Raw genomic sequence first — 16,757 nt, forward strand, 5'->3', positions numbered from 1 at the left:
TGGTCCTGGAATTGCATCAGCCTGAAGGAATGCCAATTTAGAAAATATGACTCATTTTTAAATAGGATGGCATTGCCTTATTATATTGGAGAAGCCAATCCTTTCCCCTATATTTGGCTTTCTGATATTTTACATAGCCTTTTGTTCCATCTGAATTAAAGTTTGGGGAGACTGACTTCCAATATTTCATGATTCAAGATTTTAACCTTTAAGGATTGTGATTTTTGACTACATATTTTGATCTTTTAGGATTTCAACGTTCAGGATTATCAGTGTCATCAGGAAAAGAAAAGTCATCACGCAAAAAGCTGGTCGACTCACTGTTACCTGGGAAATGCAATTTCAAATGAGTTGAGACAACTTTTCACTTTCCCCATAATGACTAAAATAATGAGACAAAGAAAATCCAGAGAAAAAGGTATTCATGAAGTTGTAGAACTACTGAATCTATTACAGTTTGTGGGTGAGAGTATAAAATAGCCCAATCACTTTGGAAAACTGTTTGATAGTTTATGATAAAGCAAAACATAGACCTACTAAATGGTTCAACAAGCCCAGACCGTGTGCTTATCCACGAGCTGGAAACAACCAAATGCCCAGAAATAGGAGGTCATGTTCCTATGATGAATTACGATTCGGCGATAAAAGACAGAAACACTGATATACAAAACAATGCTGACGAATCTCAAAAACATTATGCTGAACAAAAGAACGCTGACAAAAAGCAGCACATGATAATAACAGACAAAATTAAGCCAGGAACACCTAACTGAAACGCAGTTGCTTCCTGAAAATGCAGTATTGACTGGAAACAAACACCAATCATTTTGTGACATAATAGAAATGGTGAATAACTTTTTTTTAGGTGGTTGATATTCAGATGTACAAAAGGTCATAGTTCACCCATTGGATTCATGCTTTGAAAAATAATAATCATAAATAATTACATTTCCATGAGCAAATACATGTACACACAAAGAATAAGGAGAAAGTTAACTGTCAAAGGACAGTATTGGAAAGTGTAATGAGGAAACAGCTATATTTGATTGTAAATCAAAAGATTAATTGGCCAAGTTGTATATTTTTGGACAGCATGATTTTCTTATGATAAAATGGGAATGTTAATATCAAAATTACTGTGTGCCTAAGAGGGCTGCATCAGTATTACAGGGAAGTGCCAAGTCCAAAGCAGATTCCTAACAAAGGGAGTCACTCGCTGTCCACTGATAACCTCGTTTATTTTAGCGACTATAAAATATTAGTAGTGAAAAGAACATACCTTAATTTCTAACAGTTTACACCAGGAGTACGTTAGGAGAATGAGAATTCTCTCTTGGTAATTTGAGTTTACTGGAATATCATATTAACTAGGTGTTACTGAGCCCATGGATCTCCTTCTCATTCCTCCTCTCGGCTGCTGTCTGCCTCTGCTCCTCCACACACATGCATCGATTCAGTTTTGAACGTGTATCACAGAGAGTGCTGCCGATAAATAAAACAGACAGGAGGACAGCTGTTTGGTAACATGGTAAAGTCACCACTTGGATGGCCCCATTCCATATTGGAGTGCCTGGGGCAAGTCTTGGCTGCCCTGCTTCAGATCATGCCTTCTGCATGTGGTCACCCCGTGAGGTAGCAGATGACTCAAGTACTTAGATCCCTGCCACCCATGTGGCAGACCCGGACGAAGTGGGTTCCTGACTCTTGCTTGGTGTAGCCCTGGCTGAGGGTGTGAAACAGCAAATGGAACAGTTGTCTCTCTCTCCATCTCAGTTAAAAATGAAAATAATTTTTTTTGGGGGGGGGCAGTGCTGTGTCGTGGGTTAAGCCACAACCTGAAGCACCAGCATCCCATGTGGGCGCTGGTTCAGGTCCCAGCTGCTCCACTTCCGATCCAGTTCTCTGCTGGTGTTCCTGGGAGGGCAGTGGAAGATGGCCAAGGTCCTTGGGCCACTGCACTCACAAGGGAGACCCAGAGGAAGCTCCTGGTTCCTGGCTTTGGACTGGCTCAGTTCCAGCTGTCACAGCCATTTTGGGAGTGAACCTGTGGATGGAAGACCTCTCTCTGTCTCTCCTCTCCCTCTCACTCACACTCTTTCTCTCTCCCCCCCCCCCCCCGCCTCTCCTCTCTCTGTGTAACTCTGACTTTCAAATAAATAAATAAATATTTTAAAAAAAGATTTTTTTAAATTGAAAATAGAATCTAAACTAAGATGGATTCTTGACAAAGGAAAATACGATTCATTTAAATCAGATGAGCAAACAGCATTCATCCTATGGAATTTGTTAAATTTCTAAATGAATTTATTAAACCTTCAGCTCTACTTTCAACAAAGAAAGACTATAGGGAGAAAATCAGAGAACGACATTTTCTGCTAATTGTATTTTTAAACATGGTAAGAAGTTGATTTAAGTAACTAAAAACCAGTCATCTTAGTTTTGATACCTATCACATTATTAGATCAAATCTGAAATAACAAATTTGTAATAATCTAGTTTAACACAAGGGACAGGGTGGGAAATCAATTCAAGTTTGTGAAAAATCATACTAGACAAAATTTGTCTTTCTATAAATGGGTAACTAGCCAGTAATAAGTAACTGACCATTGATGTTAATGTTATATATATAAAGAATATATATATACACACACAGTTAATATAGGTTGTATCTGTAAAACTTTAATTTCTATTAATACCTGAATCATCCTGTGTTTTTGTAAAACTAAATCTGCTTACACTTAAAGATTATTACTACTAACATACAGATCAAAGTATGTACTAAAGGGAAGGGGCGTATCTACATCTCACTCTACTATCAGCACCTACAGTTACTGCAACATTTTCAAAAGTATTTTTAAAATAATAGGGATTCTAACAGATGAACCATGTTTGAGACTCCAGTGGAAATTAAAAAAAAAAAAACTGACTCATTTCTGATGTTTCAAACTCAAGACTCAGTAAAGATGCTGAACATATCGCCTTCCCTAGTGATGGATATGAGGGCAGTGACACTATCAGGGAATGATAGAGTTCATGTAAGCAGGCGAGCTCAGTTTCCAAATGACCCAGTACTCCACATAAAACAGATCAGTTCCAAAAGTCACTGGAAGGAAAATGGGTTGATGATTGATCCCAAAAGGGGTAAAACCCTTGGATAGAAATAAATGCTTAGGAGTAGTTCATTGCCTTGAAAACCTGTTTGCTTTCATGATTAATGTTTATTGATCATAATAAAGTATAAATTAAAAAAAAAAAGGTTTTGGAAAGGAATTTGCCTTCATGGTTGGTGCCTGAATGCCTTATCCAAGGCATGGATTTGCATCCTGGCTGTGGTCCCGATTTATCTTTCTGCTAATGCTGACCCTGGGGGAGATATTCAATTGATTTCCAAGCTTGGGGCTCTTGGTTTCTATTATGGCTATTAATTCTAAAGATTTATTTATTTGAAAGTCAAAGTTATAGAGAAAGAGGAAGAGACAGAGTGAGATCTTCCATGCACATGTCTGTTCCCCAGAAGGCCGCACCAGCCAGGGGTGAGCCAGGCTAAGTCAGGAGTCAAGAGCTTCCTGCAGGTCTCTCACTAGGATGGCAGAAGTCAAAACACTTGGGCAATCCTCTGCTGCTGCTTTTCCTAGGCCATTAGCGGGGAGCTGAATTGGAAGTGAAGCAGCCAGGAAACAAATCAGCGCCTATATGGGATTCCCGCATCACAGGCATGTTTTCGCTTCCTATGCCACAATCTCAGCCTTTACTATGGGTATTTGAGTAGTGAACCCAAGAGAAGTCACTCTCTCTGTCTCTCAAAAAGAATATCTCTATATAAAGAATATTTACATATTGTATATTATATATTTTAATATGTATCCATAATACATAGATATTATATATTATATGTAGTATAATATACAAAGAATATATACACAGTTAATATAAGTTGTATCTATAAAACTTCAATTTCTACTAATGCCAGAATCATCCTGTGTTCTTGTAAAACTGGTACATTTCTTGTTCATACTTGATTTTTACTCCACCACTGAAGTTTGAGAAAATGTCACTTTAAAAACAAATTCTACAAGTAGTTTCTAATAAACAAATTGATTTTTCTAATAAGCAAGCTTGTAGAGAGACTAGAGGTAGCCAGGAGTGGAGAGGGAACAGATTCCTGAAAATAAAGATTAAGAGCACCCAAGTACACTAAACATAGCCAGGCTTAGGAAAATAGCACTATATTAATGTCAGTATCAGTTAACATTCTAGCACCATCAAAAACAGTAAGATTCTGACTTTACAAATAATGGGGAAATTCCTACAAGTCATTTTAAATAATGAAAATATTAACATAGTGTTAGTTACTTTTGGATCTTCCACAGTAAACACACACCATGAGGAATCAGTTTAAAATTATCCCAACTTATTAAAATTTGAACCTGCTCTTAGATAAAAAGGGTTGTCTTATATGATAACACACAGACTAAATGTATTTGAATTTTTCCCCATCAACAGTGGCATATTAATACTTGTGTTTAACATGTGTTGACAGTACTTATGTGCTCATTCCAGTTATATAGGTTTCTCCATAATAGTGTTTTCAGAAACCAAACCAAACCAAATCAACACAACAAATCTCTGTAATATCCACTCATCCGGTAGCATACTTCTGTAGACAGATATCATGATGATACCCTACTGACTTACAAGATCCTAGATGCTCTTGAAACTATATGCTGAATTACAGGTGAAGGAGCAGCTACCACCAGGAGAAAAAAATAGGCTGGCACATTTATAGAACATAAGCTGACATGAAACTTTTTGAAGGTTTGAAAATGTCCAGTAGACTTTTTAATTAAAAAATTCTGCTTGCCTTTGCACTTCTATGTTCCAAAAAGAACTAATAGAGTTAGGAACTGAAATAGTGTAATCTACTTTTGGCAAGATTTACAACTGGTTTGGGAGACCCTGGAGGCTCAATGTTTTAGTCATACAGGCATATGGAAACTTTTGAGACTGATCTCAGTTTTCAGATTTGCTTAATAATAACGGAAGCTCTTATGAACCTAAGGAATTAAAATACAAGGTTGACATTTACCTATTATATCTTGAGTGTAAGCAGAATATCAAAAAGAGGAAAGGATAAGAAAAACATTGTGCAATCTTTAGACTCCAACATCAAATACAGACAGACATCAATCACAGATCCTGCAGTTCAAGAACATCGGGCCCAGGAAGTAAAAGCAAAAAAAAAAAAAAAAAAAAAAAAAAAGATTATGAGGTTATATCAAGAAACACATGTGTAGGCAGACTCTATTCTAGGATTTTATTCATACATCTCTTTTCTTATCTAAAACAACCCCAGATCTGTTCCTATTCTCCGTCCTAGAATCGCAGGAAAAAAAAAAAAAAAAAAGAGCACTGGAAATGTCCTTTGTACCCTAGCATCAGAATGACTCATCACTGCCTTTTACTTGATACAGAGATATTCAACACATTTGCTATTGTCTCTAGATTGTCTTAACCAGTTTCTGCACTTCCTCTGAAGTAGACATTGATATTTATTGGTTCTACACATTTGAAGAACAAAGAAGCTCAATGTATCTATTTCTAGTAGGACAGTAAAAAATTGAACATTTACTCATTGTCCATTATCCTCAATTTCCACATGGAGATTAATTACATATGACAGTTTAAAAAGGAAAGGGTGTCTGACAGAAAGGACAGCATCACTGTAATGGCCTATTTCACAGGACAGTGGCCGATAATTTAGATCAATTGTCACCCTGTAAAGGTGAAGCCACTTCTAACAGTTTAAATGCAGGATCAACATAAGACCTGCATGTGGATATTTATTTATTCATATTTTGTTTATATTGTTACTTATCACAGCAAATAAGAAAAATAATGAAATAATCCAAATGCCTGAGTAATATAATTATGTACGTAAATAAAACAATTATGATATTTATTGATGGAAATATTGTATTGCCATTAAGCTATATTTCTGAGTACTTTCTAATAAATGACAACTAATTAATCTGAAACACACATGAATTTCTATCTCTTAGAAGCATTACAATAATGTTAACAGTTGTCATAATTTTATCATGAAAACATGCACTTAAATAATTCACAAATGAGTGGGAATTACAAATGAGAACCATGATGAGGAAAGAGGCAAACTATAAAATAAGAGAATATATTTGCATGTTGTGCATCTCACAGGGGCCTAATGACCAAAACGTAAAAGGAACTCTAATAATTCAATGTCAATAATAATAATCCAAGAAAAAAGGGTTGTGTTCCCAGCATCTGGCTCTGCCCCTGGTCCAGTCCTAGCAGCTACACATATTTGGGGAGTGAACTAGCAGATGGGAGCTTTCTCTCCTCTTTGTCTTTTTCTCTGTCTAAAATACATAAATAATAAAATAAAGAAGAAAAGAAGTAATCAGTCCAAAAAAAAGTGTTTCTCATAGGAAGACATGTGAATGTTCAAAAGTTTGTGGAAAAATGTGCAACAATGTGATATCATCTTATTCTATTCAGGTTGACTATTATCAAGAATACCAAAGATAACAGATTTTAGCAAGAAATCAGAGAAAAGGGAATCCTTGCACACTATTGCTGAGAATATAAATTGACAGAGCCACCATGGAAAACAATATAGAAATTCATCAAAATATTATTAATTCAAGTACTATATAATTAAGGAATCCCACTACTGGATATATATTCAAGGGAAATGAAATCGGTCTATTGAAAAGACATCTACGGGTGTATGTTTATTGTAGCACTATTCACAACAGCCAAGGAAGGAAAACACTCTAAGTGTCCATCAGATGATGAATGGATAAAGAAACTGTGATACACACACACACACACACATACAATGGAATACTACTCAACCATGAAATCAATCCAATTTTGTATTTGTAGTAGCATGAATGAAAAAGGATGTTATTATATTGAGTGAAATAAGCCAAGCACAGAAAGGCAAGTACTACATGATTTCCTCACATGCAGAATTTTAAACAGTTGATCACATAGAAGTTGTAAGTATAAGTTATCAAAAGCTGGGGAGAATAGTGAGGATGGAAGGGTGGAGAAAATGTGCTTAATGAGTACTAAGTTTGCAGAAGTTCTGGTGTTTTATTGCACAGGAGGGTGGCTATGGATAGTGATACTTTATATTTCTCTAAAAAACATAGAAGTATGTTTTTACCATAAAGAAATTTTTATTTATTTATTTATTTATTTATTTTTTTGACAGCAGAGTTATACAGTAAGAGAGAGACAGAGACAGAGAGAAAGGTCTTCAATCTGTTGGTTCACCCACCTAATGGCCACTATGGCCAGTGCGCTGAGGCCGGCGCACCATGTGGATCCTAAGCCAGGAGCCAGGTACTTCCTCCTGGTCTCCCATGTGGGTGCAGGACCCAAGCACTTGGACCATCCTCCACTGCCTTCCCCGGCCACAGCAGAGAGCTGGACTGGAAGAGGAGCAATCGGGACAGAATTGGGACTAGAACCCAGAATGCCAGTGCCGCAGGCGGAGGATTAACCTAGTGAGCTGCGGCGCTGGCCCCATAAAGAAATTTTAAATGATTGAGGAGATTGATGATATATTTACCTTGATAGGAAATTATACAATATATGCATGTTATCAAAATACTACATACTACCCCATAAACATATATTATTGTAACTATCATTTGAAAATAAAAGATAAAAACATGATATTACACAAATCTATTAAAATGATAATGAAATCTATCATACCATATATTTTTTTCAAGATTTTGCTTATTTATTTGAGTGGTAAAGTTACAGACAGTGAGAGGCAAGGACAGAGAGAAAGGTCTTCCTTCTGCTGGTTCACTCCCCAAATGGCCAAAATGGCTGGAGCTGTGCCAATCTGAAGCCAGGAGCTTTTTCTGGGTCTCCCATGTGGGTGCAGAGACCCAAGCACTTGGACCATCTTCTACTGCTTTCTCAAGCTATAGAAGAGAGCTGGATTGGAAAAGGAACAGCCTGGACTAGAACCAGTGCCCATATAGGATGCCAGCAACATAGGCAGAGGATTAACCTACTGCACCACAGCACCAGCACCCATACTACATGTTGGCAATAATTCAGGACAACCAACAACATCACACATCACTAGTAGGAATAAAATGGTACAGGTATATTGGAAAATATTTTGACATTTTCTTACTAAATTAAAAACATACTTCCCATCAGCAAGAACAGTAAAAATACTATGCATTTACTGTAAAAAGCTGCAAATTTATGTTAACAGAACAAACTGTACCTAAAGATATAGCAGCTTTATAAAATTGCTGACTGAAAATAACCCATATGGTCTTCAACAGGTGAATACCTAGAACATGGATGTAATAATCCGTATGATAGACTATTACTCAGCAATAAAAAAGAAAGAACTATTACTAACACCCAAAACCAGTGATAAATATCAAAGACATTATAGTGAAAAAAGTCAGTGTGTAAAACAACCCATATGAATATAGAAAAGTCAACATTATAGCAATCGAGACGAGATCAGTGGTGAGGCTTAGAGGATGGAAGCAGGCTATGACTTTCAGCGGACAGTAAAGTGAATGTTTTGGAGGAATAGAATGATTCTACATTCTGTTTGTGGTTGTGATTACATGAATCTATACATGTGCTGAAACTCCTAGCACTGGACAACTTGTCAAACACTTCAGTGCACATTGTCAAATATTAATTTTTAAAATGATGTTTTTAATCTCTGAATTTATAAAATTTTATATATTTATGGTATACCACATGATGGGAATAGCCAAATTATGGTAATTAAAATATATTCATTTATAATACACTTGTAGTTTGGTCTAACATTCACACTTTTAAGCGTAAAACAAAGAGACAAATGAAAAGTTGGAAAAGATTTTTAAAATAGTTAAAAATTAATATAGAACCAGAAATAATATGTAAAATAAAATCATTCTCATAGACCTCAATGAGTCTCTTTATTAAGGGAAATATAAATGGTCTTTATTAAGGGAAATGAAAATGCTGTGATAAAAAGAATGTTAGCAATTAAAGTTCCTATCCAACCTATAAGGGTAGAATACAAGGCTGCATATTTTAAACTCAATTATATACTCAAACACATGAAGAAATGTAATGATAGATGCATGGAAATAATGCATTAGTTTTTAAAATGCCAATTACTAATTAGGATCTTTAAGCATTCTTCAGGTATTTTCAAACCCCACAATTTGAATTTTATACTGTATTTATTTTAACAGTTTTCAAGTAGATGCACGTTTTATTTATTGCTTTTGTTTTCTAGGCTCTCCTATTGAAAGCACATGCTGTTATTTCCAACATAATTTTATCTTGGCACTGAATATTTGGTAGATTGTAAGTACTACAGTGTCACTGCATTTAATGCTATAAAATTCTAGCAGCCTTGCATTATGTATGTATTGGCTTCAACATATTTAACCATTTCCCAAGGGCAAAAATCATGTATGATGATGTATCTTCAAGAATACAAAACGTGCATTAGAATATTCAGCCATGTTAATATGATATTATTGCAGTGACACTGTGCTTTTCTGGGATTGTTTATATACCAAAAGTATTGTATAATCTAAAATTTCCATAGATTTCCTTTAATAAGTTATTTTTTTACTACATAGAAAGGAGGTCTTTTTTTTTTCTTTTATCTTTGCAACCTTAAATCTCTTTTGAATATTTCTGTTACTCATTATCCACTTATAAAACAATTGGTATTCTTAAATGGTCAACTTTAGAAACATTTATTCCTCTTATTTTCATGAATCTCATTCTCCATTTTATCAACTTATTTACTGAGAATCCATTATGTTCCAATAAATAAAACAGATTCCAGGAATAAAATAAACCAAGTAGATAATAAACATCCTGGCCGAATAGAGGCTGTGGTTAACAGAGATGGTAGTGGTTTTGTAGTGGCAGATGACATTAAGAAGATGGTCATACACTAAAAATAAGATTATAAGAATCTTATCAGAATTAGCTAATTCATTTGTTGTGAAAGATAACAATAGGAGAATCAAATCTAGTCAAGAAAATAACAGGATCTGAGATCTGTTGTTTGAAGAGTAACTATTTAAATGAAAAGCGACAGACACATCAGTGCTAGAGAGATCAAAACCCACACGAAGTCCCTGCCGAATGAAACGACGGAGTCACAGTCATGCATGGAGGAAGAGTAGACCCAGTGTGAATGGAAACCACCTCAGTCAAATCTTGCTCTCATTGATACACTGATGTTTTTTCTCTATGAGCCATGTTACCGTTTGAAAATTTTAGGCAAGAGGTTAAATGATCAGAATAATAATGATAAAAATAGATAGTAGGAAGTGTTTACTGAGATAAGACTGAATTTAGGGGATTAATGGTGACAATCAGAAAATGGTAGTAAGCAAGAAGAAAACGGCTACATTCAAATGAAGTTTAAGGGAAACATAAACAGGTTTGAAGATAGCTTGTAGGTGCAGGTAAGAGATTGTGTCTGGTATGGTTCCCTGGTTGCTAGACTGTTTCCCAAGGAGGAAGGAAGTGTTATTAAGGGAGCTAAGAGTAAATCAGAGAGATAGAGGTTTGAGGAAGAGGACCATCCACTTGGATTTTCATGCAGAATTCAGTATCATTTATGTAGTTGTGTTGAGCAGACAGCTGGATTCATGTATTTCTGGAGCTTACAGCCAAAATCGGAGGCAGAGGTATAACCTAGTGTGTCAAAGAAAAAATTACCAGAACTTAGTGAAGAGACTTGCATTCTAAACAGTAATCGCAAGCGAAGAAATGAGATTATTCCAATAGGATGATAGGATTAATGAAATAGCAAGAAAACTCCAATCTCATAGATCTGAAAGTGTCTAAAAATATATTCCTGCTATTTTTCATATTTTCTAAAGTTTTCTTTCAATTTTTATCCATTTATTTGAAGGGGAAGGGAGAGCAGGAGAGAGAGAGAGAGAGAGAGAGAGAGAGAGAGAGACTGATTTTTGCTTCACTGATTTACTTTCCAATATCTACAAAGCCTAGGGCTGACCAGGTCAACATCAGGAACCAATAACTTAGTTCAGATCTCCCATGTGGGTGACAGGAACCCAGTTGTTTAGGTCATTACCATTGCCTCCCAGAGCAGAAAATCAGACCAAGGTAGTCTGATGTGGGATGTAAGAGTCCAATGCCTGTCCACACTTTAAAAAAATTTTTGGCTCAGATTCTCAAATTTTTAGATTTACTAAAAATATGAGTGTTGTAGCTGTTTTGCACACTTTCTATTTGTATTGCAACACTACTCACCTAGAAGGGAAAGAATCCTTCACACAACAATCTGAGTGAAAGTGAAAATCCTTATTACGGCATACCACTTTGGGAAATTAAAGCCAAAAACAACATGTTTGAATATCCTGTGAGAAAGTCTGCACTGGTCAGGGTTTATACATGTGTTTATGGAGGAGAATACATACATGTGTGTAAATTGAATGTATTTTCTATGTCACATAATTTGAGGGACATTTACATAGCCATCTCCCATGTAATAGCATTAGAGATGCAAGAAGTCTTCATATGAGTCATGGAAAAACATGTATTATGGAAAAAAGTACTCATGGACTTCAAAAAACATCTTACCAAAATAAGCATCTTTTAATCACATTTTTCATTAATTCCTTGAAGTTCCCTTGTATACACTGTACTATCTGGCTTCTAATTACCGAGGTTCCTTTTACTCTCATTTTTGGCTAAATCATTGAATTGTAACATATTTTACTTCCTAAGATAAATTTTTTTCTTTTCTTGGAGCTTTGCATTTGATGTTATACCCCTTGAAATGCTCTTCTCAGAAAATTTGCATTATTTTTCATTGAAAACTCTCAAGTGCCCAGCTCAAATAATCACTGACATTCTCTGACTACTCTATCTAAAGGTGCTTTCCCTCCTAGTGAGTCCTGTTTATTTGCTTCACAGTTCTAGACACATTGGTAATTCACTTATTTATTTGTAAAGATGATTTATTCTCAACCCATCAGAATGTAAAGTCCACGACAGGAGGAATATTTCAGAGGTTGCTTGCATGATAAAAGATTCATATATAAATTAGATAATGAGGATATTTTTGTTGCATGACTAAATTCAAAATTCACTACTTTTTTCCTTGAGTCTCTGATTAAAGCAGTCAGAAATACTCTTATTTGATGCCTTTGATGCCTTTATATATATATATATGTATGTGTGTGTATATATATATATATGTATGTGTGTGTGTGTATATATATATATATATATAAACTAATTAATTATCAGGTTGTTGGACCCATGCCCATCCCAAGTAATATCCTTTTCACTCTCTTTCCCACCTGACCTCATCCTTGGGTTGAAGTTCCCAGAAGATATCGACATTCTCCCAGCCTCATTTTTATGACTCAATTGAGAATAGGAAAGGGTGTTTAGGCAAAGAGAAATGCAGAGACAGCAAGAGGGAGAAAGATCTCCATCAACTACTAACCCAGTAAAACCAGTAAGTATTTTTAAAAAAATGTATCTTGTCTTTCTCTCCATGAAGAATTCCAAGTTCCCAGGAAATTGTGGTTAACTTAAAAGTCCATTTTAGTAAATTTTGTTCACTGTTTTTGGGCAGAAATTTCATAAAAGATAGTAGAGGACTGTCAAAATGAGTAATGTTATAATTGATAAGTAGATATATTATGAAATATTATGGTATATAATGTGATGAGTAGATATACTATGAAAGTATTAAGAGTTAGACTTTTGAAAGTGGTTTTTTTATTTCCCTTAGACAATTTGAATGCTAATTGAATGAATTTTTCAATCTATAAGTAGAATACAAATTCATTTGGGAAACTTTTTAGTATAGAATATATAGTAACTTGCAAAAAATAGTTGGCTATTAAGTGTTTAGTATGTTTATACACACATTATTAGATCCTGAAAAAATATTTAAATGTTTCCCTCACCAATTTAAAAAAAAAGTAATATTTTCCATGCTGTTTTATTTGTGGAAAATATTTCATGAAATATTGAAATTATCTCTTGTTGGATATTCAAGTTGTTTTCATCATTTTTACAATTACTAACAACGTGTATTTTTCCATTTATTTTGTTCAGGTTTGAGTGGATCATAGGAATCCTTGTGGATATTGAAAAATCTTTTTTCTCCAAAGTGGCTATTTATCTTCTATACTCACTAGAAGATTGTGAAAGTTCTGGATTTCTCTCATTCACCAAGACTTTGGATGTCAAACAATTTTATGAGTATAATGTGAATAAATAAAAAGAATAGTTTATATTTTCTTCATTTATTTACAAATGAAATTGAGTATGTTTCTAAATACAAAACCACAACACTTAATATCTTCATGATATATTTCCTTGCCAATTGTAACATTACCTACCTTGGCAATCTGCTACTATCAGATATTTAGGCTACTGGAAACAAAAACTGTACACTTAAATTTTATGAGCTGCTATTATTCTCTTGAAATCAGGAATAGAAAAAGCATACACACTTATTTTTAGAGCTCATTGAAGGTAATATTGTGATCAATATCAGTTTTATCCTTTCTACTATTTTATAGTATCTGTGATTAAAAAATAAATTCAATTATAGCTTTGCAATTTAAGGAAGTTTGAACTAGAAATCTGGATAGGCGAGTTATATTGTTAGCTGAGTGATGTATTATTGTTCATTTTTAGACATAGATGTGTTTTTTTCTTATAGTGCCTCAGGTCCTCAATAATTGTAAACACTCATGCACACAATTGTACACACATACAAACACATGTTCTCTTGCATTACTCATGAAAGTCAGATTTAATAATACACAGAACACTTGCAATCCATGCAACACCATGTGGATATTAGAACCATTTCTATGTTAACTTTAATGAAGCAAATTGGTCAAAAGAATTAAAATGTTTTCAAAAAGAAATAGTTATGTCCATTCTATGAGTCTTAAAGTGGATTATTTGAAACAACAGAAGCACATAGTTGTGTTTTCATACGTTTCTACGTTAGCTTGATTGAAACTATTTTGAGTTTTCATAAGTGCTTCTTCAAATGCAAGATTAAGACATTGCTGTTTTAATCTAGGACCAATGCTGGCACTAAGGACTTTGCATTACTTAGAATCCTTGGTTGTATTTTGGTAAATATCCAGAAATAGAAAAGGGATTCTCCAATGTATGCAAGTATGCATCAGGTCTGAATGCTTGTATCTCACACAATTCATACTTTGCAACACAACTCCCATGGTGAAAGGAAAGTGGGGCCCCAGAGATCCTGTTTGGCACCTCCAGGTGCAAGGACATATAGAATGCAAATCTGTGAGCTACAGGCCCTCACCAGACCCCAAGTCTGCTGGTGTCTCCATCTTGGTTCTCTTAACCTCTACCTTTGAGAGTAGAGTGATGACCAAATCCACTCTAATAGGTGTTAAACAACCATGACATTTACTAATTATTATAAGCCAAATCATAATGACAGTGAACAATTAAGGACTTTATAAGTATTAACAAATGTAATTCTACTAAGAATTCTATAAATAGATATTATTGCTATGGACATTTTACAAATGAAAAGGTTATAATTCCAAGATGTTAACTAATCCACAGACTGAGTAGAAATTACAATGTTGAATTCCAAGATTTCAGATTTCAGAGTCTGTACTATTCATGTATCAAGAGGAGACATTGCTTAGCTTGAATTGAGAAATCCTCAGTTTGAATTTTAAAATGATAGTGATAATATTAATGGATATTTAATCTGCACTATATTCTAAATACTGTGTTAGGTAACTTACATTTGTTAATGTTCACAGGAACCCTCTATAGGTGGTGTTGTTATCTACATTTTGCAGAAATTTACTAATGTGCCCAGTTTTACAAGATTTTAATACCGTTTTTTTAATACTATGAATACAATACTCATATTCAGGACTAAGTTTTATAAGTGGAAAAGTTAAAATCTCAATATTAAATCAATATTAAAATCTCAAATATTTCAGGGTGAAAGAGCTCTTCTTGGAATTGCAAAGTAATTCTTGTGCTAGATATGAATTTAAACATGTACCAGCTTGACCAAGAGGAGAAGTTCTTGTTGGGTAAGGCTTGGAGGTCCCATGTAATGCTACTGTTCAGGCCAGATCATGCTAACGTGAATGGTTGACATGCCACAGGCAGAACAGACTTCACAGACTTCAGCACTGTTCACAGCTGTGTATTCAAACAGGCTCTTCGCTTGATTTAACATGCTTCTGTTGTCATCTCACAAATCTTAATGGTTTTCATTGAATTTCTGATTTACAAATGAAGCCTGAAGTGATGAAGGAGCATGAGCAGAGGAGATGTAAACAATATGTGTGTCTCCTACAAATCATACAAACAAGTAATGTTTGTAATTCCTGAGAGCATGAAATTCCACTGGTCTGCCTGCATGGGGCTTCAGTGATACTTAAGCAAGTACCAGGTGTGTCATGTCTATGACTATATAAACAGGAATCACGAAAACCCAGGAGACTGTGATTTCCATTTCAACCAGGCTTATTTTGAAGGCAGTGGCATTCTTAGAAACATAATTGTCCAAGATACCCTGTAGCATCCTGTCTTATTCATATTAGTCAACCACTCATACTGAAAATGATATAAAAAGAAAAGGGAAAAATATAGTAATCCATAGGTTTGTTTGCTTTCTCAAAAAGCTACAAGGAGAGACTTTTTGGTAAAATACGTTTATGTTAAGAGATAGAACACAAACAATGGGGCTAAACTGGGCACACTGTCATATTAAAACACATATCCACGTATGAGCTATAGAATACATACTATATAATTCTGGTGGTTCAACTTGAAAACTAAATTTTCTTCTATTTGAATTTACAACTGTCATTGCATGACATAAAGATGAACAATAAAATCCTTATTAATTTAGGGCCATCATTGTGGCACAGTATGTTAAAGTGCTATTGTGATATCAGCACCCCATTTCAGAGTGGGGGATTGAGTCCTTACTCTTAGGCTTCTATTATAGCGTCTGGTTAATGCTCCTAGGAAGGCAACAGAGGATGGACCAAATGCATGGCCCTTGCCACCCACACGGGTGATCTGGATGGTGTTCCAGGCTCCTGGTTTCAGCCTGGTCCAGACCTGGCTCTTGTGTTGTGGAGTGAACCAGTGCTTGGAAGGTTCTCTCTCCCTCTCACTCTTGCTCTCACTCTTTGTCACTCTTTCAAATAAAGAAATAAATCTTTAAAATCCATATTAATTTAAATATTTTCTAGAACAGTAGCAATATAAAAACAGCATAACAAGTTGAAAGGGAGCACCAAAAGACAAGAAAAAACTGTATATATTTCAGTATCTTTAATAGTAATTTTCTTCCTGGTTTTTGAGCTAGGAGTCCTGCATTTTCATTTGGTATTGGATCTCACAAATTCTCAACCAGTCTACCTTAGTCTGTTTGGGTTATTGCTGTAGCAAAGTGCTGTATTTTGGGTGAATTTAATAACTAAATTTATTTCATACCGTCCTGGATGCTAAAAAGTCCAAAAGCAAAGTTGTAGATGATTCAATTCCTGATGAGAATCCATTCCTAACTTTTAGGACCCCTCACGGCCCATCTAAACCTAATTATCTTCAGTTCAATTTACAAATTTTGAGGGGTACTTTCAGTCATCACACAGTCTAACCACAGTTATAGTGTGGCT

General features: G+C 34.9%; 1 long non-coding RNA gene across 1 annotated transcript; it reads left to right on the forward strand.

The window, feature by feature from the left end:
- The first annotated feature begins 256 nt into the window (after window positions 1-256).
- On the forward strand, window positions 257-13,221 carry LOC133749524 (uncharacterized). The gene is made up of 3 exons (XR_009864590.1): window positions 257-418; window positions 12,416-12,553; window positions 13,162-13,221. It is a non-coding gene; the product is annotated as an uncharacterized LOC133749524 (long non-coding RNA).
- The last annotated feature ends 3,536 nt before the right edge of the window (window positions 13,222-16,757 follow it).

This window comes from Lepus europaeus, chromosome 20, assembly GCF_033115175.1.
Source record: "Lepus europaeus isolate LE1 chromosome 20, mLepTim1.pri, whole genome shotgun sequence".
Lineage (NCBI taxonomy): Eukaryota > Metazoa > Chordata > Mammalia > Lagomorpha > Leporidae > Lepus > Lepus europaeus.